This window comes from Mustela erminea, chromosome 9 (genome assembly GCF_009829155.1).
Source record: "Mustela erminea isolate mMusErm1 chromosome 9, mMusErm1.Pri, whole genome shotgun sequence".
Taxonomy (NCBI): Eukaryota; Metazoa; Chordata; class Mammalia; order Carnivora; family Mustelidae; genus Mustela; species Mustela erminea.
In genome coordinates, this window is record NC_045622.1 from 67,013,057 (window position 1) to 67,037,258 (window position 24,202).

At 46.4% G+C, this 24,202-nt stretch overlaps 1 protein-coding gene and 1 long non-coding RNA gene across 2 annotated transcripts in view; both read left to right on the forward strand.

Annotated features, from left to right (window-relative positions):
- PARVA (parvin alpha) overlaps positions 1-24,202 on the forward strand; it is a 171,911-nt gene that overhangs the window by 25,402 nt on the left and 122,307 nt on the right. The window lies entirely within an intron of this gene.
- Positions 229-21,531, forward strand: LOC116600143. The gene is made up of 3 exons (XR_004289517.1): positions 229-1,727; positions 6,738-6,741; positions 21,515-21,531. It is a non-coding gene; the product is annotated as an uncharacterized LOC116600143 (long non-coding RNA).

Here is a 24,202-nt window from a genome sequence, read left to right on the forward strand (position 1 = left end):
GGGTTCCGTGCCATTAATTTCCGTTTTGACCTTGGTCACTTACTACCTGTATCACTTTTGGAAAAAAAAATTCTTTTAAAGATTTTATTTATTTATTTCTCAGAAAGAGAGAGCGCAAGCAGGGGGAGCAGCAGGCAGAGTGAGAGGCAGGCAGAGGAAGAAGCAGGTACCCTGTTGACCAGGGAGCCCAATACGGGACTCAATCCCAGGACTCTGGGATCATTGCCTGAGCCAAAGGCAGACACTTAACCAACTGAGCCACCCAGGCGTCGCTCACATTTGGAAAATTGTAAATAACCTGACCTCATTGGGCCTCAGCTAGAGGCTGAGGAGAGTCTACCTAGTACCTTTCTTGCAACGTCAGATAATGAGTACCTGTTGGTGCCTGGCACTGAGCTTTCAGGCATGTGAGTGTGGAGCTGTTCTGCTCTGCTTTGCTGCTGGTGATGCACATGTATGCATAGAAGGAACTCATTTTCCTCCTGGGTCTGACCTTCTGTCTGAAAGCTTAATACCTTTCTGATCTTGTGAATCAGTGGCTGAGTCTCCATTCCAAACCCCTATCAGTCCCAGAAACCTGAACACATTTTTCTGATGCTTATGGTAACCTTTCTGCGATGTACTTGGCGTGGCCAAGAAGGTACTTCTTGATCCTTCTCCATAACTGGTAGTTAGCTCTGCCCATTAAATCATCCCCCTCCTCTTCTATTTCTGTTAATCGTAATAGAGGGAGGAGGGACAGAAGGAAACCTCTGGCTTTTGCAGCTTTGTCATGAACCAATAGAGGCTCCACATCAGGATGTGGAGCAGGTGCCCTGAATTGGTGGGATACCGCATGACCTTCGCGGCCGCTGATTCCTGGAGGCTGGCACATGCTGGGATAGGAGCCCCCTTGCCCCCAGCGCCCAGCCAGTGCTCTGAGCATTCCAGCTGTGCAGGAGGGGTTCTGATGTGGTGGGACCCAGAGAGTATCCGCAAATACTTCAAGTACAGTGTCAGCATTTATGCAGTTGGGATGGGGAGAAGCTGTGATTTATATAAATAAAGCTAGTAAGCCTGTTTCTTTATATGTAAACTAGGGGATTACATGTGTTTATTTCATGTAAGTTTCTGAACTAAGCAAGATCTTGGAAAATATAGTAAAGGAGTTAAAATTTAGTTATTCAAACACATTATTTATTCCTACAAAATCACTCCAATGTCTAGGGTTAGTGTGTTTGTGAAATTTTAGCTGACCTGGACCTCCTGACTAGGTGGCTGTCAGTTGGCTGGTTTTGGGCCTGGTGGCCTGTTGTGGCCTCTAATTACACCTTGCAGCTTGCAAAGAGGTTCACCCAGCATGCTCTCGAAGTGCAGTCCGACTTTTTTTATCATCCCCTCCCACCAAGTGCGCTATCTTCTTTGACAGAAGTGGGACCGATTTCTATTTTGCCAGCTGTGGAAAAAGCAGAATGGGGAGACCTAACTTAACTGATACCATGTTTCCAACTTATTCCAGGGAGTTGTAACATTTCTTATAAACGTTCATCCCAGGTGGCTGCCCAACTAGCTCACCATTTACTATGGCTCTTTTTTTAAAATTTAATTGGGAAAATGCTTAGGAGATTTGCCAGGATCTCAGTTATGGCCTATGTGCACTGTGTTTATTCATTTCTTCAGCAAACAATGGGTGTCATTCCAGCCTGGATTACCACTGGGTCTTGGGGTAGCAGGTTGTAGCAGGGGCCGTGTGGGTGGCCCCGCTCGCTTCCAGCTGTGGGGCTTGAGTCATCAAGTGCTTCGGACATGTGGCAGAGCCCAGAGCCACGTCGGTCCTGGTGTCTGACCCTGCCGTCCTCATCCTCTCTGGAGCTTAATGATTCTGTTGCCTGAAGCTGCTGTGGAAGGCCACGGAGAAGATCCCGTGATGTAACTGGCATGGTACTCACACTGTCAGTGTGGGACAGTAATGAGGATTATTCACCCATGCCTCATTTTCCGCTTTACGAACGGGAGACTTAGGGTTGGGTCAGCTGTCAGTGGGCACCTGTGTACCAACCACTCAGACCCGCTTAGCCTCAGTCTCCTCATTTACCAAGTAGGGATGATAAAAGTTACTCCCTTGCCTATTTTTAAAATTGTTTTTATTAACATATAATGAATTATTTGCCCCAGGGGTACAGGTCTGTGATTCATCAGTCTTACACAATTCACAGCACTCACCATAGCACATACCCTCCCGAATGTCCATCACTCATCAGTCTTACACAATTCACAGCACTCACCATAGCACATACCCTCCCGAATGTCCATCACTCAGCCCCCCTCTCCCTCCCACCCCCACCGCTCTAGATTCATTCTGTTTCCTTAGAATAAGAGTCTCTTATGGTTTGTCTCCATCCCTGGTCCCATCTTGGTTCATTTTTCCCTCCCTCCCCCCTATCGGCCCCCCCCAAACTGCCTCTCAAATCCCTCATATCAGAGAGATCATATGATAGTTGTCTTTCTTTGATTGATTTATTTCACTTAGCGAAATAAGTTATATCCATGTCATTACAAATGGCAGGATTTGGGGGGGGGTTGATGGCTGCATAGTATTCCATTGTGTATGTATACCACATCTTCTTTATCCATTCATCTGTTGATGGACATCTAGGCTCTTTCCATAGTTGGGCTATTGTGGACATTGCTGCTATAAACATTTGGGTGCATGTGCCCCTTCGGATCACTGCGTTTGTATCTTTAGGGTGAATACTCAGTAGTGCAATTGCTGGGTCATAGGGAAGCTCTAATTTCAACTTTTTGAGGAGCCTCCACACTGTTTTCCAGAGTGGCTGCACCAGCTTGCACTCCCACCAACAGTGTAGGAGGGTTCCCCTCTTTCTGCATCCTCACCAACATCTGTCGTTTCCTGACTTGTTAATTTTAGCCATTCTGACTGGGATAAGGTGGTATCTCACTGTGGTTTTGATTTGTATTTCCCTGATGCTGAGTGACGGTGAGCACTTTTTCATGTGTCTATTGGCCATCTGGATGCCTTCTTTGCAGAAGTTCATGTCTTCTGCCCATTTCTTGATTGGATTATTTGTTGTTTGGGTGTTGAGTTTGATAAGTTCTTTCTAGATTTTGGTACTAGCCCTTTATCTGATATGTCATTTACAAATACCTTCTCCCATTCTGTGGGTTTTCTTGGTTTTGTTTACTGTTTCCTTTGCTGTGCAGAAGCTTGGGTTTTCACTTCAAGAGAGTAAAGGAAGGGGCAGGAAGCCGAATGGGACCCACAAGAAAGTGGGGCTGAGACAGGCCTGGAGGAAAGGCCAAGAATAAAATGTTTAACTTAAGTAGCAGGTGAGAGGATCACTTAAAATTGTGCAGTGTCCCTGGAAAGTCATATGGTGATTATGTTTTCCCTGATTACCTAAGGAACACATGCTTAGAGTAAAAAATTTAGGAAAAAATATTAAGCATAGAGACACATTAAAATAAACTCTAGTTGTTTTCACTATTAATATTTGGATACGTTTCCTTTTCTTGCATCATTTGTATACCTACTCTTTTAATAAAATTAGAATCATGCTATAGATTCAGTTATGGGACCCAGGCTTTTTCAGTGTAATTTATACATATATTTGTTTTTAGCTTTTTTTTTTTTTTTTTTTTTTTTTAAAAAATTGGAATCATACTGTGTATCAGTGAGAAGTCTCCAGAGAAACAGAACCAATAGGGGATATATATGTATATGTATTTAAACACATACACTTATATGCTCATATACGTATGCATATACTTATTGAGACACAGATACACACACAAGCACAAACACATATATAAAGAGATTTATTTTAAGGGCTTGGTTCACATGAGTGTAAAGGCTGGTATGCCTAAAATCTGTGGCAGCAATCTGGGAACTCGGGTGGTCTTGAGGCCAAATTCCATTGTCTTTGGGAAACCTTAGTTTTTGCTTATAAGGCCTGCAGCTGATTAAATGAGGCCCACCCACATATCAGAGGGCAATCTGCTTAACTCAGAGTCAGTTGTAGATGTTGCCTACATCTACAGAATATCTTCATAGCAGCATCTGGTGTTTGGGTCCATAACTGGGTCCTATAAACTAGCCCTGTTGACACATAAAACTGACCATCATATACCATATACCCCAATTGTATTTTGATTTTTTCTGCTTTGCTTGTCATGAATATTTTTCCATAGCATGAAACATTTTATAAGAAGTTGATACTTGCTGGTTTTTCCACCCAATGACTTCACCATGATTTATTTAGGAACGTCGCTGTTGTCAAATATTTTGGTTTTATTCATGATAGACATCTTTGGGTACATTTTCTTTCTTTTTTAGGACTTATTTACTTATTTAGGATAGAGAGGCGGACAGTGGGGAGAAGCAGAGGAAGAGGCAAAGAAAGAATCCCAAGCAGACTGCTGAGCATAGAGCCTGACCCAGGGCTCGATCCCATAACGCTGCGATCATGATCTGAGCTGAAACCAAGAGTTGGACAGTCAACCAACCAAGTCACCCAGGCGCCCCAGTGCATTTTCTTCTTATGTATTCCTTATTAGTTCCTAGAATATGTCATTGATGGGGCGTTAGTAGCTCAAAAGTTATGGAGATTTTAAGGCTTTTGATATACATTGCTAAGTTTTCTCTAGGACAGTACTTTTCAAGCCAGAATTCCTGCACCAGGCTAGCTGGGTAGCTCCTGAGAAAGGTAGATTCTTAGGCCTTTCCCTAGACCTACTGAGTCAGAATCTGGATTTTAAGTAGATCCCCATGTGACTTGTATGGACACCACAATTTGAGAGGCATTGCCCAAAAAAATCTGTACCATGCTATGGTCTGAATGTTGGTATCCTCCGAAAATACATCTGTTGAACCCCTAATGTCTGATGTGATGTTATTAGTAGGTGGAAACTTAGGGAGGTGCTTATGCTAGGGGGGTGGAACCCTTGTGAATGGGATTAATGCCTAATAAGGGGGTCCAGAATAATCCTTAGCCCCTTCCACCATGTGAGGACACAGGGAGAAGGAAGGTCTATAAACCGGGAAGAAAGTTGTCACCAGCAAACTTGACCTTGCTGGTGCCGTGATCTTCGACTTCTAGCCTCCAGAATTGTGACCTATAAATTTCTGTTGCTTATAAACCACCCAGTCTGGGGTATGTTGTTACAACAGCCTGAATGAACTTAAAATATACCAGAAGTATGTAGAGACTTGTTTCACTTCACTCTCATCGAAACTGGGCATTGTGTTTTTCTCTTGGTTAATTTGCTTCCCCCAAATGATATTCTAATGTTCTTTTGATTTTTATAGCAAATTGATTGAATAGGAGGACTACTAGAGGCATTCAATCAGGAAAAAGCTCTTTCTTGTGCAAGCACAGCTTTAAAATATGCTCCGTAACATCTTAGGTAGACTGCATGACTGTCCAGTCTCTTCCAGCTGTAAGGGCATCTCATTTAGGTCATCACGTAGGTTTGGTGGTCTAGTTGAGGCTGAAATCAAAACTTCAGTTGCCCATCCCTTTTCTTGCTCTGCCCCTGCTGTGCGCTCAGCTTGCCCCCTGACTCAGGCACCTGTGATGGTGGCTTGGGGGAGTGGGCGGTGGGCTTGGCAGGGTATTTTACTCCTGCTTGGCTGTCTCCTCCTGTTGCTCCTGCCGGTGGCAGGGGTACAGAGGCATATGTTGAGAAGGGACAAAAGTCCTCCGATATTGGTGCCATAATGCTCTCCTGATTATTGCTGGCTTGCTGGCTCATTGCTGATACCCCATATTCGGTTCCTCAGAGGCCCCTGTAAGGAATTTTTAAAGAGTTCTTTAGTGGGGTTAGCTGGGTTGGGATTTCAAGCTCTGGAGCCCATGGTGCAATGGCCTTCCCTGCCATGCCTTAAAATAATGGCGCTCACAGCTGCTGTTGCTGTCACACCCACAGAGAAACCTGATGACATCCGTTTAGACTCCCCACAAATGACAGCAAAGTGAACTGAAAATTCTGATTTTTTTAAATGTATGGAGAAGATGATTAGACTGTGGAAGGATCAACTCCTTTGGAGCTTGGAACCAGCTTTTGTCTTTTTAAAGGCTGATTCCTCAAGCCCCAGTTCTGTGTTGGACAACTTCAGGAAAAATGGTGACTCTGTCGCTCTCTAGTGCAGGCGTTGCAGGTGGGACGGAGGCCAGGAGAAGGCTGTGGGGATAGGGATTGTCATTCTTTGGAGTTGCGGCGCTTGTCTCCTCTAAGGGCTATGAAGGGATATTTTTAAAGGTTTCATTTAGAACATGCTTGGTGAGGGGCGCCTGGGTGGCTCAGTGGGTTAAAGCCGCTGCCTTCGGCTCAGGTCATGATCCCAGGGTCCTGGGATCGAGCCCCACATCGGGCTGTCTGCTCCGCAGGGAGCCTGCTTCCCCCTCTCTCCGTCTGCCTCTCTGCCTACTTGTGATCTCTGTCTGTCAAATAAATAAATAAAATCTTAAAAAATAAATAAATAAATAAATAAGAACATGCTTGGTGAATCAGAAGTTCTTTCCAGTCAGCTTTTCTTCTTTTTTTTTCTTTTCTTTTTTTTTTTTTTTTTGATTGGGGGAGAGAGAGGTAAAGTGAAAAAGTGAGAGGGGGTGAGCAGGGCAGGGGTAGAGGGAGAGAGAGAGAAAGAATCTTAAGCAGGCCCCATGCCCATCGTGGAGCCCAATGTGGGGGGTTAGTCTCACGACCCTGAGATCACAACCTGAGCCAAAAATCAAAAGTCGGGTGGCTTAATGGACTGAGCCACCCACCTGCCCCTCCAGCCAGCTTCGAAAGTTGTTTTCTAAAGTGAGAAAACTGTAACTCTTCACTTCGGGGCTTGGGGGAGGAGGAGATTGCTATGGCTCCGGGTACAGGTCACCGTTTCCAGGGCTTTTCGTCCCTCTTGGGTGCTTTCTTCCTTTCCCTGGTGTTCCCAGTGCCCAGATGATCCACAGCAGGACGAGCCCATAGCCCGGGTTGTTGGCTTCTGCCTGCATCATGATCACTCAGGGTGTGCACCTCTAACCCCCCGGAAGGCCCTGAGCACGAGGCCAGCGCTTAATCCGTGGGAGCAGAGCCCCAGAAGCCGCCTAGTAGAGAACAGGTCTTCCTGCTGTCTAGTCCGCGCTACCTTCCACTGCTAAATAAGTCTGCCTAAAAACACAGGCTTCTGTCCTGCTCCAGAATCTGCCAGGACTCCCCATCCTTCTAAAGGATAAAGTATAAATTCCACAGCCCAGCTTTTAAGACCTCTAGCATCTGACTTTATTTTCCTCTGCTTCCCCATGTGCAGCTTCTGCTGGTTGCCTGCACCCATCCCCAGCCAACTGGAGGGTCTGTGCCTTTGCCTGTGCACCGCCCCCACCCCCCACCCCACCGGCCCCTGGCCCTGCTGGTTAAAGCCAACCACTGTGGCCCCCGTGGTGCCAACCCGTGTCTGGCCCTGCAGCCCTTCCTGTCGTAGCAGTGACCCTGGACCATACGCCTTCGGGTGCATCTGATTGTTTCATGATTTGGATGGGGTTCTTTGACTTGATTAGGAATTTCTGGTTTGCAGTGACCATGTCTCTCCTTGTCTCGTTGCCTTCCTGGCCAAACACACAGACAATACTTGGTTATGCTCACTGACTGATTGGGACACGGCAGCCGGGTCAGCAGGCCTGTGGCACTCTTTCACTGAGTGGGGGACTGCCTGAGAGCTGATCCTGCGGCTTCCAGCCCTGCACCTCCCCCTACACTGTGGATTTCTGGTGGAAGCTTGGGGGGTGGTCCCATGAGAGGCTCGGTGTAGACTATGGCCCGTGTTGGGATCCCAGCTGATTAGCTCTGGGATCTCGGGCATCATCACTTCATTTCCTCATTTCCATAGTTCAGATTTATTCATTTAATAAATATGTACGGAGTGCCTACTGTGTGCCAAGTGCTATTTTAGGAGTTGAGAGTGTAGCACTGAACAGGACAGAGATCTGGGCAATACGAGAGGGCCAGCTGTGTGAAGACCTTCATGGGTGAACGCTGCAGCAGGACACGTCAGCAGGAACAACCACGGAGGTTCAAGGAACTAGAAGGAGGCCCGCAATGGCTGAAGCATGGAGGTCACGGGGAGGCTGGTGGGAGATGGGGCTGGGAGTTGAGCCCAGGCTGAATTCTCTAGGGCCTCACACGGCCATCAGGAAATGCTGTGAATTTTCCCTAAGGACATACGGAAATCCATTAGAGGATTTTAGCAGGTGTGCAACACAACCTGCTTTATTTATTTGTAACAGAGCCTGCCTCGTTGAACATAAACTACAATTAAATGAGATAATGTATGTAAAGTGCCTAGTGGTGTACTTGGTACACAGTAGGTGCTTGATAAGTAGTAATTATTATTTTCCTGTTGTGGAGAAAAATGGTTACCTCCTATGGTTTGACCTTAAAGGTGAAGTTTATGATAGATTGACTAATGGTGCCCCCAGAATGTCCATGTCCGATCTCCGGAACCTGTACATATGTTAGCTTACAAGGAGGGGAGCACTGAGGTTTCAGGTGGGATTAAGATGCTAATCAGCTGACCCTACAATAGGAAGAGCATCCTGGATTATCTCGGGTCCGGGGTAATCGCGTGGGTCCTTAACAGTGAAAGAGGGAGGCAGAAGAGAGTCCAAGGGAGATGTGACCTTGGAAGGTCAGAGAGATGCAACATCACTGGCTTCGAAGAGGGTGTAGGGCCCGAGAACCAGAAATCCTGGAGGCCGCTACAAGCTCTAAGAGGTGAGGCAGTGGATTCTCCCCCAAAACCTCCAGAAGGGAAGGCAGCCCTGCCTACATCTTGATTTTGGCCCAGTGAGACCCATTTCGATTTCTGACTGCCAGACCTGTAAGATAAGAAGTCTGTGTTGTTTTTAGCCTCGAAATCAGTGGTGATTTGGTATAGCAGCAGTAGGAAATGGATACAAGGACTTAGATACTCTAAACCTCCAGGTTAGTACACTCCCACATGACCTGTGACCCATGAATTTTTAAATCGCTGTTGTGTTCACTGTCTACTGCTTGGCATCTGTGCTCTGGGACAACTGACCAGCTAGGACACCTGCTGGTGTTTTCCGTAACCTCTAAGGGTACCAAATTCCTTATGTACCTCTAGGTGGCACGTTACAACCTTCAAGCACGCTGGTGACTCAAGTCCTGCTTTTCATTGATCTGCAAGGGCAGGGGTAGCTACAGAGCTCAGGGGAAGAGATTGGGCTCTGAGCCCCAGTACCCTCGGAACAGGAACAGGGGCTGCAGGAGGGCTGGGATTGCCTTCTGGCCTCGGCCTCCCCCCAGGACCCCCTTGCCTAAAGTGCCTCCCTCTATCTGCCTTTTCCCAGTCTTCAGGGCCCAGCCCCCAGGCTGCCTCCTCCAGGAAGCACCCCAGCCCACAGCCGACAAGAAGTATTCCCTCTGAGACCCGGCTCCTCCCCTGGCACGGGCTCTGGGCCTGCCTCCTTTGCTCAGGCTGCGCTTATTTTCCCTTTACTCACCATCAGATCCTGTCTGCCCAGGGAGCACTCGGGGAGCCCGGAGGCAGGCCCCGGGCCAGGCACACAGGCAGGGGCTGAGCAATGCCTGTGGGTTGATTGGTCGGGCCTGGATACAAAGGGTTCCAAGGCAAGGCTTTTTGCTTTATCCTTTTAGGGAAGTTCATTCTCTCCAGTTGGTTCTCCTCTTCCTTTTGGAGACATTGTTAGAAAGATCACAGCCACAGAGGCTCAGTGCCTGCCCCAGTCCTTCCTTTACACTACGGCTGCCAGAACTTTCGCCCCACACCCTACCTCTGACCCAGTCCCTCCTCCTACCGCCCCAAATGTAGCTGCGCTTCCGAATGTTTCAAGAGGAACAGTCGTAATAGGAGTCAAATCACTAGAGAATCGTCTCGGTCAATGAAATAACTGTTGATAAAACTGAAAGTCAGGAAGCAGGAAAGTGTGCGGTCGTCATCAGGCGTATGGACTGTGGCCTCAGACAGACTAGTTTCAAATCCAGGCCCTACCACCCGGTTGTCTGAGCACCTGGGCCTCATTTTCCTCTTCTGTAAAATGAGGACGCTGGGGGTACCTAGCTTGTGGGGTTGTTGCAGAAATCCCGGGTCACACGGTTCATACAGTACTCGGCAGAGTGCCGGGCTAGGCTTAGGCACTGTTGTTGTTCCTGGCCTACACACTGATTTTCTAAGTTCTGATTTATAATGCTTCATTATCATAAAGCCCATCAGGGACAGCAGCTTGGCTGTTTGGATGAACACAGAATTTTTTTTAAATTACTTTTTTTTTTTCAAACAGTTTTAGAATTATAGAGAAATTGTGAGGATAGAGCAGAGTTCCCGTATGCCCGACTCCTGTTTTCCGCTACCGTTAGCGTCTTGCGTTAGGGTGCACATTTGTTACAAGTGGTGAGCCAATCCTGATACGTAACCCCTAATTAAGGTCTGTACATTTTTAGGTTTTTTTTTTTTTTTTTTTTTTCGTGTTTGCCTTGTGATGCCTGTTTTCTGTCTCAGGATTCTATCCAGGATAGCGTATTACGTTGAACTGTCCCATCTCAGGCCACTCCTGACCAGTTCTCGGACTTCCCCTGTGATTGATGCCCTGGCCTGTTTTCTGGGATGCTGGTGTCTCGTAGGTACTCTGCAAGATGCCCTCTCTTGGGATTTACCTGATATTTTTCTCCTGGTTAGACGGATTGAGCACAGAAATTTGAAGTCATTGGGTCATGGATGGCTACTGTACTTTTCTGTTCTGTTAGCCTCAGCATCCATGAAATTAGAATCAAATGTCTGTGGGAAGCTTCAGGCACAGTTTGGAAAGTCACAATGGGGAAGACGAAGTCCACGCGCCTGGGTGTGGCCTTCCTGGCCCTCTGTCCTCCCTGCCCAATTCCCCAGTCTCCTCGCCCTGCTGCGAGCACCCCGCAGCTTCTCCGCAGAGGTCTGGGCTTTGGGCCATGTTCCTTCGTCTACCTGGAATGCCTTCCCTCCCTTCTCAGCCTCACTAATTGCTGATCTCAAAGCAAAGACTCTAGGATCCAGTTAAACACATACCTCCTCTCAGATACCTGTCCTACTTTCCCTAAGACGATTAGCGCCATCCGCAGGGTCTCCCCAAAACTCGGCACAACTCTTTTTAGACTGTCCTTCCTGGGTCACATCTCTGCCTCTTCCTCCAGACTGGAAGCTTCTTGAGAGCAGCAACTGAACCGTAATCCTTTTTCCTCATGCCCATGGTGGGGCCAGCATACAGTAGGTACTCAAGAGATGCTTAACCAGTGAGTGGCATCGGAGAGAAGGGCTGTATCTGTACCAACCTTAATGCAGTTCATGTTGCTTTTGTCCTAAAAATATGGGCCACCCCAGTGGATGAGTGATGCCCGTGGTGGCCCTTTGGGTAGAGAGCCGCTTTCTACCCTGCCCCAGAGGGGTGTGAGAACACAGTGCAAATATGGAAAGGGCCAGCAGGGGGCTCCGGGAAGCAGTTCCTAAGCCCTGAGCAAGAGGAAGGCTTAGGAGTGGCTTTCTGCCGCAAGCCTTGGGTCCGACAGAATCCACGTAGAAAGTGTGTCAAAAGAGAGGTCTGTTTTGCTACCGATGTGCCAGGCTCTGTACCAAGGACAGGGTGTACCAGCCTGTTCTGAAAACATGTGTGGGGCCCCAGTCGAGCTCTTTCTCCCAGAGGTCCCTGCCTGCAGAAATTGGGACAAAAGATACTGATAGCTAAGAAATAATGTTTGCAGAAGCAGATGATCTTGTTACAGCCACGAACAGACCTGGACTTCATTCACATTTCCCAATTTCTGCTTCCACTTCAGTGTTCATCATTCTCCTTGGATTGGAAACTCTTAATGGTTAGTCCTAAAAGCCGAGATTATCATGGAGACATTGGAGCCAAAATTTCCAGGCTTTTTTTGAATTCTGTGAGGACGGGGGGGAAAAAAATGCTGAGTTAATTTGAGACAATGAAGCTTGAATTAGAAATTGCTTTCTGGGGTCAGTAACAACTATTATGTCCTTCTAATGGCTGATATTATTAACAGTAGTAATAGTAACAATAGGCCTCATGTATGGAGTGCCTACTTCAGGCCAACGTTGGGATGGAGATGTCTGCCTGTGCCAGGCATGGCTCTTGGGGCATCCAAGGGAATTCGACCAGCATCATCCCTGCCCATTCTGCCACATAGATATCAGCTTCATTTCATAGATGAAGAAATTGAGACTCAGCACATCGATTTGTCAAGGCTTCAAGACCTGACCCCTTATAAGTCCCTTAAACACACCCCAAAAGAATCTAAAATATTTGCTAATCTGAAAACATAGAAGGGATAATTACACAAGACAGAAATATACAGTAAATCCATCATTAATGGTAAAAAGAATGATGTCTTACGGTTCTGGGGCCATACACTTCCTAGCCTTTGACAAGAATACAGGGGGATACTGTTAGAATGTAATTCCTTTTGTACTCAAAAGACTTTTATACTTGAACAGGGGCGCCTGGTTGGCTCAGTGAGTTAAAGCCTCTGCCTTCGGCTCGGGTCATGATTCCAGGGTCCTGGGATGGAGCCCCACATCGGGCTCTCTGCTTAGCAGGGAGCCTGCTTCCTCCTCTCTCTCTGCCTGCCTCTCTGCCTACTTGTGATTTCTATCTGTCAAATAAATAAATAAATCTTAAAAAAAAAAGACTTTTATACTTGAACAAAAAAGTTTACTTTAAAAAGAGAAGTTATGATGAAACCTCTAAACTCACACTTTTTATTTTCATCACCTGGTGCTCATCAGGACAAGGACCCTCCTTAATCCGCATTGTCTGTTTGCCCATCCCCCTGCCCACCTCCCCTCTGGTCACCATCCATTTGTTCTCTATACTTACGAGTCTGTTTCTTGATTCATCTCTCTCTCTCTTACCCCCCACCTTCTGCTCATTTGTTTTGTTTCTTCAATTCTGCATAAGTGAAAGCATATGGTATTTGTCTTTCTCTGACGTATTTCACTTAGCATAATACTCTCTAGATCCATCCATGTCATTGCAAATGGCAAGGTTTCATTCTTTTTTGTGGCAGAATAATATTCCATTATATATATATTACTGCCTCTCCTTTATCCATTCATCAGTCGATGGATACTTGCACTGGCTTTCATAGCCTGCTACTATAAACAATACTGCTGTAAACATTGGGGGTACAAAAAAAAGCCTTGGGGTACATGTATCTCTTTTAATTAGCATTTTCATGTTCTTTGGGCAAGTACCTAGTAATGTGATTACTGCCTGTGTCTTTTGGCCATCTGCATGTCTTCTTTGGAGAAATGTCTGTCTGTTCAAGGCTTCTGCCCACTTTTAAATTGGATTATTTGTTTTTGAGGTGGTGAGTTCTATCAGCTCCTTATGTATTTCGGATACTAACCCTTTGTCAGATGTGCCATTTGCAAATACCTTCTCCCTTTCAGTGGGCTGTGCAGAGGCTTTTTATTTTGATATCGTCCTGATTGTTTTTGCTTTTGCTGCAGGAGACTTATTTAGAAAAATGTTGCTGCAACCAGTGTCAGAGAAATTGCTGTCTATGCTTTCTTCTAGGATTTTTATGTTCAGGTCTCCTACTTTGGTCTCTCATCCATTTTTGTGTTTATGATTGTGTGTGATATAAGAAAGTGGTCCAGTTTCATTATTTTGCATGTTGCTGTCCAGTTTTCTCAACACCATTCTTGAACAGACTGTCTTTTTCCCACTCTTTATTCTTTACCACTTTGTTCAAGATCAGTAGACCATATATTTGTGGGTTTGTTTCTGGATTTTTCTCTTCTATTCCATTGATCTGTGTATCTATTGTTGCGCCAGTACCATACTGTTTTGATGACGACAGCTTTGTGGTATATCTTGAAGTCTGGAATAGTGATGCCTCCAGTTTCGTTTTTCTCTTTCAAGATTCATTTGGCTACTCGGGGTCTTCTGTGGCTCCATACACATTTTAGGATGGTTTCTAGTTCTGTGAAAGTGCTGTTGATAATTTGATGGGGAATGCCTTAAATGTGTAGATTGCTTTGGGTAGTATAGACATTTTAACAATATGTGTTCTTCCAAGCCATGCAAACTCCCATGTTTTAAGAGACAGACTCCTCCTCCTCCGGGTTTTGACCCAGCTGCACGCAATCGTCCCGCAGCGCTCCTCTGTCTGGGCCCCTCAGTTACGATTGTGCTCCCTCGGTGCCCATAGGGAGGCTCGGAGAAACTGGCACCGGTGGCTCCCTGTCCCGAAGGCTCTTCCGTCATTTCTGAGGATGAGAATCCTAAATGGTAAAGCCCAGAACCAAACTTGGAGAACACTTGAGCCCCCAGCTGAAAGACATTAATCGTCCACGGACAGCTTTCTTAAACAAAAGAGAAGTTGTAACCGGAGAGCAAAGCAATTTCTGCACACAGCCATGACTGAAGGAGGTTGTGCAAAAACCATTTGGACATTTGGACTCTTGTCCCCCACGATAGCCTCAGTCCCAGTAGAAGCCACTGTGGTTCCCAGGACCGGGTGCGCACAGTGCCCTTGGCTGGGCCCCGTGGGGTCTGCGGGCCGCTTGGCAGCCCTGCCTGGCACACCTTCTGCCAAGTTCACTTCCCGCGCACGCGCGAGATTCACCGGTGCCAGCATGGAGCTATTAATTATTTTTCTTTGTCAAACCTTTGTCAGCAACTTCATCCCAAAAGTAGTGGTTTCTTTTCCCTTTGGCAGTATTTGCGACTCTAGTAAATAAGAGATAATTAGAGTCCAGTTTTAAAATTAAAACAGAAAAGCTAGAGATGCCAGTGAAGAATTATTTACATTTTACAGCAGCCCCCGTCCCGGGTCGGAGATTCAGCAGTTAGTTTGCTGTGTTTCGTGCAGACTCCAAGGGGTTTGAGTGGTTTACGTGTTAAATTTTTATTTTAAGAGGCTCCTGCTCGTTTGCTTCGAGGTAGCCTTCCGTAACGTTCTAAATCCTTTGGTGTTTTAGTGCCTCTGGAGGAACTTAAGTTTCTGTAACTGTGATTAAAATGTCCAGCTGAAGGAGTCGCAGGATGAAACGAGAGCCCGTAGCCGCATTCGTAACCCCATTCGAGTACATTCGGAGAGGGTTTGGTTGCATGGTGACCTTTCCGTGTGTGCAGTGCTCTGAGTAGGCAGCTGGGGAGAAAGCCGGTCTTGTCTTGGGGCTGCAGAGAATCTCCCCCTCTTTTTTTCTGTTTGCCTCTCGTTTGTGCTTAGAAAGTGAAAATAGACTCAAACGGGTTCTTCCCAACATTTGATCTAGTCATAAGAAGTGAAAGGAATTGTGAGAAGGAATTTTAGAAATGGAATTGGATCCCTAATGTTGTTTGGCCTCTGGCCTCTTGTGAGGGGGCAGAGAAGTGCTGCGGGTGGGGGGCGGCGGTGGCGGGGGAGGTTAGCCGCCCTGAGGATGGTGGAGGAGCCTCTCTTCGCTGGGCCTCCAGCTCTGCTACATGAAGGCTCTGGGAGGAGAAGATTCCTTCCGCTTCCATCAGAGGAACAACTACTCAGATTGAAGGGCTCTGTTCTTTTCAGAGCTTAGGGCTGGACCCAGGAGCCTGCCTGGGCACTGGTGGGCTGCCCACCCCCCCCCCACCTTTCACCCGCCTGCCCCCTGATGGGGTCAAGTGTGGAGGGTGGTAGGGCAGTGCCAAGGACCTCAGCACTTGGGGGAGAGAGTTTGCTTCTGACAAGTGAGCTGATGGCTGCACTGATGGGGGTGGGCCTGGGAGCCCCGGAAATCTCTGAGTCCTCCCACCAGGCTCCTGGGCCCCTGGAGCAGAGACTGAGTGAGAAACTGGAAACCAGGTTTCCAACACGGCAGTGTGGGAAGAGCCAAGTTGTGCGAGTTGCGCGTGCTATAGGCTCAGCTTTCTCCTCGGCCTTGGCTTTGATGAATCACAGCAGAGAGCCGTGTTTTGACAATACTGCCCCTTTAAGACACACTGACCACTTTGAGGATTAAGAGGTCTTGCCCTCCCCACCCCCGCCCCCACCCCACCCCCACCCCCACCCCAGATGTGCTCTGCTAACCTGGCAGCGCTCTCTGATGTCGCCAATACTGAAATTTATTGGGAGGGATGAGGAGAGTTTTAGCAGATGAGAATCAACAGCCAGTGTTGACTCCTAAGGGGTGGGGGTTGGGGGTCAGCCTTGACATCATCTGAACCGAAGACGTTTTCTGGACTGCAGTGTATATTATCACAGATCTCAATTTGAGGCGTAGATGTTAGAATAATTTCATTTTGAAATATGGTGGTAGTAAAATTCAGCATTAGCATGAGCAGTCAGTAATTCAAACTTTTATTTGCTCTGATATCAAAGGGATATCTTTCTGCTCCCGTTCAGCCAGGGAGCAAAAAAAAAGGAGCGAGAAATCTAGCGTTTTGCCGAGGATAGTATTTCTTGCCCTCCACCCGCCCCATTATATATATATATATATTTTTTTTTTTTAAAGAAGAAGCTAATGATTGATTGGTCTCTGAAATCCATGAGAGTCCTGTAGAGCTTTCTGGATCTTTGTGGAAGGGCTCTTGGCCTCTGGCACTCCTTGGTTGGTGCTAATCTACGCATGCCTCTGTAGGGGCAGAAAGTTTGGGAACTTAGGAGAACTGTTTATAATCTCCATTTGTTTCCCCCTTTCAACATCTTAATGCCATGCCGAAGGGGCTGCTTTGGCAAAGGGGTCTGAAGTGGAGTGACTTGGGGGGGGTGGTGTTTTCCCCCTGGCAAAACTGATTGACTAGCCTGTGTGACTAGCTTCGAAAAAATTTCATCTGTATAATAGATTCGGCCCTTAGGCTCTGTCACCCTCCAGCAGGCAGATGCAGCATGTGCTTCGCATTATTAATTCAAGGCAGCATTAGGGCGGGTGGAAGCAACTTTTAAGGAAGCAGGGTCTGCGCAGCCCCATCTTGCTTCCAGTCCCATGGCAAAAGTCAGGCTTCAAATTGTCTAGGGTTGTGGGGCAGCCCTTTGTGATGGGAATGCTGTGTGACATGAACCTTGCCAAAAACTAATGGATCATTTACAGGAAATAAGAAGTTAAAGAGGAGGATGAGTCAGTAGACTTCAAAGCTCGCTCGTTTCCACAGAACTTAAATAATGAATACCAAAAACTGAGCATTTCACAGACGGTTTATACAGCTCTCGGTGCAGCTGGGACCTTCACCCAGCTCCCGCGCGGTCTGCTCTGAGAAAGGGTGCCCTGCTGCCTCAGAAAGGAAAAGAAGATGAGGAGAAAGGAAGGACAGAAAGACAGAGAAGGGAGGGAATGGAAATGAAAGAAGGGGAGTAATCTCGAAAGGGAGAAGAAGGAAGATGGATGAATGGATGATGGACGGACGGATGGACGGACAGATGGATGGGAGAAAGGGAGGGCGGGAGTAAAGGAAGGAAGAAGGAGAAAGGAGGGGCAGAGGAGGGGGGCTGATCAGACGGTGGGTAGTTAAGTTTGATTTTGCACAAATATATTTTGCATGACAGATATCCTGGTACATCTGTCGTGTGGATCTCTGTTTAGCTGATTACTAAAGTCAGATAGAATTGTGTATTTCTTAAATGCCACTGAGTCATTTCTGAGCTCATAGACAAGTAGTTTAAGGAGTTCTATTTTGGAACTACTGATAATGGAGAACTGTATTTGAGTAAATCAGGGGCTGGTTCAGATTATAAGCACAGTGCTAAAGTCTGTCACTTTAAGGAGACTTGTATATCAATGAAACAGACCAATTAGGGAGATATATGCATATTATAAAAACGTTTTGATTCAGCAATTCCACTTTTATGAGTTTATTCTTAAGAAATCATTGGACATCATATGTGATTGGACACCAATCCTATGGTATAGTAATACACTGTATACTATATATATAGTATATAGTATGTACTATGATGTCATTAATAATACAATGCAGTTGTATATTATTAACATCGAATGGATATAGATACATATTTATTTGCATTGAGCAAAGTCTGGGAATGTGTACCTAAAATGTTGACAGTGATTAAATCTGGAAGGTAGGGAGGGTTTGGAGGGATTTTAATTTTTCTGTCTGTGTTTCCTAATTTATTTTCTACAGTGAGTATGTATTACCTGCCTAATATGAAAAACAATTGGTAGGAGAGAAGGATTTTTCCCTCTGAGAGGATTTATTTAATAAGCTTTTTTTCCACAGAGAAGGGCCCAAGTTCAGTTTGTGTTTACCAAATGTCAAAATCTTGTTTCTGGATCTTTTTTTGCCTCAAGGGCCCCCTGGCGCCTGGTCTTCCTTCTTGCTTATACCTTGACCTGAGTGTCCTCAGAAGGCAGGAGGCAGCAGGTACCCTTCCGGCTTGGGGAGTGGGGCGGCAGGGCACCTCTGGCCGGGCGGCACCCCTTCCTCTGGCTTCAGCATCCCAGCATCACCAGGTTCTTATGGGAAGTGACCGTGGGCCACTCAAGGCCAGTTTAGGGGTTTTATAAGACTCTGAGTCTGAGGTGGAGAGGAGAAAACATTCATTTGAAAGAAAAAGAAAAAAACACAAAAACAAAGTGCAAGTCATTCTAAAGTTCCTGCTGGCACACCCCTCTGGGCCCTGAGGAAGATCAGGAACTGAATTCCTGCCCCATTGTCAGAAATTCTCAGGACTCAGGAAGTGGGCCTGGGCCCAGTGAGATGCCAAAGTCGAACACAGGCCACCTACCTGGGCTTTTGTTCAGGACAGACAGCTCCGGTCTCTGGCTGGGTGGCATGGGATTGCTCCCTCAGTGTGGACTTGGCCAGGCTGCCCCGGCAAACCCTGACCACAGCAGGCCTCAGGGGGCTCCCCTTGGATCTTGTGCTTCCATGTGTTTGGGGGCTGTGGTGACCTCTGGGACCAGCTTCCCACTTCGGTCTTCTTGTGTCTTTGTTAGGTCCAGCTGGTCTTGTCCCTGGGGCAGGATGGGCGTGGGAGGAGGACCAAAGACAGTTGGATTCTTTAGCTGGTGGGTTGTGGGCCTGGAGTAGAGCTGAGCTTCTCAGCCGTCCCGGCCACAGCCTCCTGCAGCCCAAGCTCATGCTTGGGACGGAAGCTCCCGTTCTGACAGGAGCATCACCTCTTCCCTGTGAGGTAACCCAACCGCATTGGAGCCGGGCCGAATCTTCATCCTGCCACCCGCCAGCTGTGAGACCGAGGCGGATCCCTTCACCTCTCTGAGCCTCTCTCTACAATGTCAGCTGTGACATTGCAGCTTTCTTGGGGGTGGACGTGGGGTTACTGAAGGTTCGATGTGGTAACAGGAAAATGCTTCCAGGAGCGCCTCGCTCACTCGCTGTAATCACGATAATGATTACTGCTGTGACAACTGACATTTATTTGAAGAATGCTTTGTGCCAGACACTCTTACAAACACTTCAGGTGCGGTAATTTACTTAAATCCTCACAATGGCCCGTGAGGTAAGTATGACAAATCCCGTTTACAGATAAGGACATCGAACCACGGAGAGATGGAATAACTTGCCCAAGTTAGTAAGTGAATTAGTGAAGTAACCAGGCTGTGACCAAGGAGGTTCTTTTTGTTGTTGTTGTTGTTTTAATGGTGGTAACATACGTATAGTGTAAAATTTACCTCTTAACCATGTTTCATTGTACAGTTCAGTCGTGTCAAGCACATTCACGTTATTGTGCAACTCATCTCCACAGCCCCTTTCATCTTCAAAACTGAAACTTGATGCTCATTAAACAGCAAGTTCCCATTAACCCCGCCACCCCCGGACCCTGGAAACCACCATCCTACCTTCTGTTCCTGTGATTCTGACGACTCTCAGTACCCAATATTTGTCTTTTTGTGACCGGCTTATTTCACCCAGCGTAATGTCCTCGAGGTGTTTCCATGCTGTCGCCTGTGTCAGAACTTACTTCTTATTTAAGGCTGAATAATATTCCCTTGTATGCATAGGCCATGTTTTTGTTTATCCATTTATCTGCCAGTGAACATATGGACTTGTGTGTTGCTCCCACCTTTTGGCTGTTGTAATGTTTGAGTCCCTGTTTCCAGTTCTGTTCGGTATAAACCCAGAAGTGGAATAGCTGATCATATGATTGTTCGATTTTTAATTTTTTAGCGAACCTCCATACTGTTTTCCATAGTGGCTGTAACATTTTGCATTGCCACCAGCAGTGCACAGGGGTTCCAGTTTCTCCATGTCCTTATCAACACTGCTTTTCTGGGTTTTGGAGAAGAGCCATCCCAGCGGGTGTTGGGTGGTATGTCATTGTGGTTTTGGTTTGCATTTCCCTGATAACTAGTAACTTCAGTATCTTTTCATGTGCTTGTTGGCCATTTGTGTATCTTTGGAGAAATATCAATTCAAGTCCATTAACCTTTTTTTTTAAGTTAGATGAGGTGGCTTTTCATTATTGTTGTTGAATTATGGTAGTTCTTTATATATTCTGGATACTAACCCCTAGCAGATATACAGGTTGCAAATATTTTCTCCCATCCCTTGGGTTGTCTTTTCATTCTTCTTGGTTGTGTCCTTTGATGCATAGATGTTTTAAATTCTGACATTGTCCAATTTATCTACTTTTGCTTCTGTTGCCTGAGCTCTTGGTGTCCTGTCTGACCAAGGGTTTCTTTTGGAGTGATCTAAAGTTGAAAAAAGCTGAAAGAAGCAAATTCTCCTCAGTTTCTGTGGAAGGTGAGACACGAAGACTGAAACTGCCACTCTGTATGGTGTTGAATAGTACAGAGAGACTTAATAAAAAAGATAAAGTATAACTGAGGGAAGGCAATTTGGGATTGGATCTCAGCCCAAAATCAGGAGAATACTGAATACCGTATTACCAGACACGCTTTGAGGCAGAAAAAAGAAAGGGTCCTCAAGGGCTGGGAGCCAAAAAGTCCAAATAAGAATAAAAAATTAGGAGAAGATGGGGGAAATGACAGGTCTTTGAGGATCCAAGGGGGGGGGGGGGTGGGGAAAGGGTGCAGACTCGGGAAGGTATTACTGGATGAAATTTGAGCAGGGAAGTTGACAAATTCTCTTGGCTAGGGAGAAGGGAGGTTCCATAGACTGGGTTAAACTGGATTTTGGAACTGTGTAGGGGGAGAAAGCACCAGGAGGAAGCCCAGGCTGCTAATTAACAGATAGGGAGGGCTTTTCAGAGACCGAGGAAATGACTGCGGAGCTAAATTCTTAGTCCCTTTCAGCCTTCCCTGTAAGGGTTCCAGTAAGAGTGAAGCCAGCTCAGCCAGAGCAGGCAAGGGGACAGGCGGAATGGGAGCCCTAGAGAGCAGGCAGAGAAACATCTGAAGCCCATGCAATGCCCATTGGTTTCCATTATTTAGTTTTAAAATGGAGAGAAATATACTGTGGTAGGAAGAACTCTGGCCACTATTGCCAATTGTTGCTTGCCAAGCCCTGAGAGGCGGGGCACGTCTGATGGAGAGAGGCCCTCGCTCTTAAAGCTGCAGCAGCCCTTGAAGTCAGTTCCCCGAGCCAGGAGGAAGTTCAGCTCCAAGGGCACTGTGCTGGGAGGGAGGAGCCCAGGGGCCGGCCAGCTTTGCAGTGAATTTCCTCTGCTTCCATGCTTCTTGGCATCTTCTTTTCTTCTGTTGAAATAGCCTCTCCCTCCCCCCCCTTTAAATAATTGATGTCTCACTGCTATAGGATGTTGGTTTCACGTGTACCACACAGTGGATCGACCATTCCCCACATCAGTGCTGCTCCCCAGGATAAGCGTGGTTACCCTCTGCCCCCACATAGCTGTATTGCAGCATTATTGATGATGTTCTCAGTGCCATACTTTTCATCTAGAAAACAAAAACCATAGCAAGTTGTTCTTGTTTCAGAGAGGCCAAGCATCTTACTCAAATGAGCTCAAGGAATGGGGGTTTGTTTTAAGGATGCACATTGATAAGAACTCTGAAAAAGCAGAAAAGTCAGAGACTACAGGCTGAGCAGCCACCACATGGCAACTGGACCTTAAGGAAGGAGGAATGTGGAAAGTGCTTGGCACCCAAGGCAGCAGGAGAGGCTCTGCAGGTAGAAGTTTCTAGAACTGCCGCCTGGTGTGCCGCCACTATAGTGATACTTGTCTACTCCAGATCTTTTTTTTCCATCTTTGCTTCTACTTGCCCATCCTTTCTACTTGCAGCAATGATTGTTCTGTGAGCTCAGATCCAGAGCCCAAAGACTTGTTTTTTGGTGCATGATGAGGGTGATGATAATAGCTAACATTTATTGAGGGCATACTATGTGCCAGGCACTGTTCTAAGCACTTTATAGGTCTTAAAGCACTCAATCTGTTATTCCCAGTTGATAGATGGGAAGGAAACCGCTGAGGCCCAGCGAAACATTTTGTTCATGGTCATGTAGCTAAGTACGCGGCATAACTAGCGTCCGGGTCCAGAGCTTGTGCTCTTCACGCCACCCACTGCCTCCCAGCAAGGTTGGAAAGAGTTAACTGCCAGGATTCTTAAATTCCTGTTTCCTTCAGTGGTCCCCCAAGCAACTGTCAACTGTCTACTCACATCAACCTGTTTAGGTCTTGTAGTATTTTTCAGTCTGTAGCAGCTCTGAGAAGTGGTACTGTTCTGAATTTACTCTGTGTTGTAGCCTGCTGGATGCAGGGGTTTTCCATTATGGAGTGCTTGACATGGGACAGACCCAACGACAGACAGTGGCCCCGATGAGGACATCCAAGCACAGTAACAGGGATTACAGACATCTTAGCCCTGAATACAAGTGTTTACATTATGTCCAATTAGAACAATTTAGGCAAAGACAGGGGACTGGACTTCGGGGTGGGGGTTGGAGGATTAAGCCCTGAGAATGAATGAACTTTGCTAGAGAGAATATGTGAGGCAGTTACTCCAAATACATTGGTCAGATTCTTTCTCTGCACGTTTAAATACCACGTCTAACAACAGATACTTTTTTCTTTAATCTGCCTTTTAAGATCTCTTACCTTTGTGGTAATTACAGAACAGCTTTGTTGAAATGGACTTCACGTGGTCTTAGGATACCTACCAGGGTATCTCACTGACCACCCGCTGACACCTAACTGCCAAGGCCACCCTTCGTGGGCAGGCTGGGGATGATTACAAGGGGAGTGTTAAGTCAAACTCTCAATGCCCTAATTGCAGTGTTTTGACTCAGTTATGTATTTCAATGGAAAACAATGGCTGAAATTCTTGAGCTGGAATTGCACAAATAGAATTTGGACACTCCTTTCCTTAATCCTCAAGATAATTGGAAAAACCAAAAGGAGGCACTCTAAAAATATTGGGACTGATCTTATCTTTTTCTGGCTATGTTCTTTTGGAGCTAAACTTTCTATGCTTTAGAAATACTGGAACAGGTCAGGCCTGAGCATTCTTGATTGAGCAGTTCATGATCTATGGCTAGAATTCAAAGCCTTACCAGGTGACCATGCAAGCCGGCTGCTGCAGCTTTAACCTGACTTCCTGCATTGGCCTGTATTCCAGCCGGAATACAGCTGACTCACAGCTGTCAAACTGTCATCTTCTGTGTCTAATTGGAAATGTTTTGCAGTGCTTTCCCATTGAGGAGTCTTACGCTTGTTCGACATTTACTCCTCTTTCCATAGATCTAGTATTCACTTGCAGTGTTTAATAACTTCATAGAACGCCAATGACTTATTATGCCAAATTTACTTAACCCGTTCCCCTGGGGTCGGACATTTAAACCAATTTGACTTTGGTCTTATTGATCCGCTGTTAGAAACTTTGTTCACCTTTCTTACTCTTCTTTCTTGTTTCTCTTTTCCTGTTGTGTTATTTGCTTGGTGGGATGTAGTCCCCAAGAGGAATTAAGGATCAAAGGCTTATGGTTCTTGTTCTATACAGTCAGACAGCCTGTGGAAACCCAGGAGTCATTTGCAGTGGCCCCAACAGTGGCTAAGTACACGTGTTCCCGACAGCTCTGCCAGTGTTGCCCAATTGTGTATTGTTTTTAAATAGGTGTTCAGTTACTTTGATTCCTTTGTCTTTAGTAGTGAGACTGAACACCTTCCTAGGTGCTGGTTTATCCAGTGTGGTTCCCAGCATCCATAGTGCAGACATAGCCCTGGCACAGGGCTGCAACTTACTAACATTCCTCCTCTCTCTCTCTTTCCCCCTCTGTCCCTTTAGCTCTCTGTCAAGTGGGCTTTCATTGCTGATGGCAATGTATGTTTATATCACAAT